This window comes from Perognathus longimembris, chromosome 9, assembly GCF_023159225.1.
Source record: "Perognathus longimembris pacificus isolate PPM17 chromosome 9, ASM2315922v1, whole genome shotgun sequence".
NCBI classification, from domain to species: Eukaryota; Metazoa; Chordata; class Mammalia; order Rodentia; family Heteromyidae; genus Perognathus; species Perognathus longimembris.
The window spans coordinates 31434544-31435846 of NC_063169.1; the positions used below are offsets into that span (position 1 = coordinate 31434544).

General features: G+C 43.2%; 1 non-coding gene across 1 annotated transcript; it reads right to left on the reverse strand.

The window, feature by feature from the left end:
- Window positions 1-962: 962 nt before the first annotated feature.
- On the reverse strand, window positions 963-1069 carry LOC125357836. The gene has a single exon (XR_007212228.1). It is a non-coding gene; the product is annotated as a U6 spliceosomal RNA (small nuclear RNA).
- Window positions 1070-1303: the final 234 nt, after the last annotated feature.

Sequence of the window (1303 nt, forward strand, 5' to 3'; positions counted from 1 at the left end):
CAGGCATAACATCCACATCGCAGGGGTTTCTGAGTTCTGCCTATTCTCTGACGACCTTGCAGTTGAAGAAATAATGCAAACAGGCATTGTTGGCAAGACTGGCTTTGAGTCCTCATCCTAAAACAGCATCAGCTCCTCTGCAGACTCCCAGGCTTTCTTTCCTGGGGCTTCAGTGGCTCACTGGAGGACCCAGCCCTATTCTGGTGGCATCCACACCTTGGAAGGCAGTTTCTTTTTTATTATGTAGCCTTGAAGCTTTACGAGGCACATGCTTTTTCTCTTAAGTAGCAGTGTCTGGTGTGGGCAGGGAAGCCCATACTGTTGGTGAGTTAGGACATGCCACAGAATAGGGGGCACCCCATCTTGTATGACATACTGCTCTGGTTAGCCAGCCATTGTCATCCATCAGCAATGCTATGACTTGCTTAGACTTCTGCCAAATACAATGTTCTTGGTCTTTTCTAGCTTCATCTCTATGTTGAAAATCATTTGAGGATTTGAGCATTTGAGGATTACAGAAGCAATGCTGCATAACTTTCTTTGATCCATTCTTGATGAGATAATTCATTAGGGGAAGAGATTTAAACACGTGGTGCCAGTTTTTCCCATGGTCACTGTGTCTCAGAGTGAAATCATGTTGAAAAGCAAGTCCTTGATAGCTAACATCATTGAATGAGAGCCTCCCACCCCATGGGTCATTAGAAGTCTCTTCCTGACTATTATTTCACCATCTGAGTAATTTTTCACTTGCCTCCTGAATGCTATAGGTAGGCCAAATTTGAAGGTGAGATGCTGGATGAGAGAGATGGAATAGGATGATGGTTTACAGAACTTTTGATAGGCAATTGGCCCCCAGTACTGTGGCTCCCAGATATAAACCATTAATCTCCATGTTGATAAAGTATTGATTTTCTTCAAGGAAAGTACAAAAATATGTGAGCTAAATATTTTTGTTAGTGTCTAGAAGTGTAGAACGCTTCACAAATTTGTGTCATCCTTGCACAGGAGCCATGCTAGTCTTCTCTGTATCATTCCAATATTAGTATATGTGCTGCCAAAGTGAGTGCACATTGAGCTTTCTTGCCAGGCTGTCCTGATCCTGCTGAGCCTTGTTTTTCACTAGTTATTTTTTTTAAGGATAGGGTCTCACTTCCCACCAGATACACACCTAAGCTATGATCCACCTAATTTATGTTTCCTGTCGTTGGGATGGTGGGCACTTGTCACCACATCTAACTTCCCTCTGTGGAGAGAGTATCTCAGACTTTTCTTGGCTGACCTGGTACCTAGATCCTTCCAATCT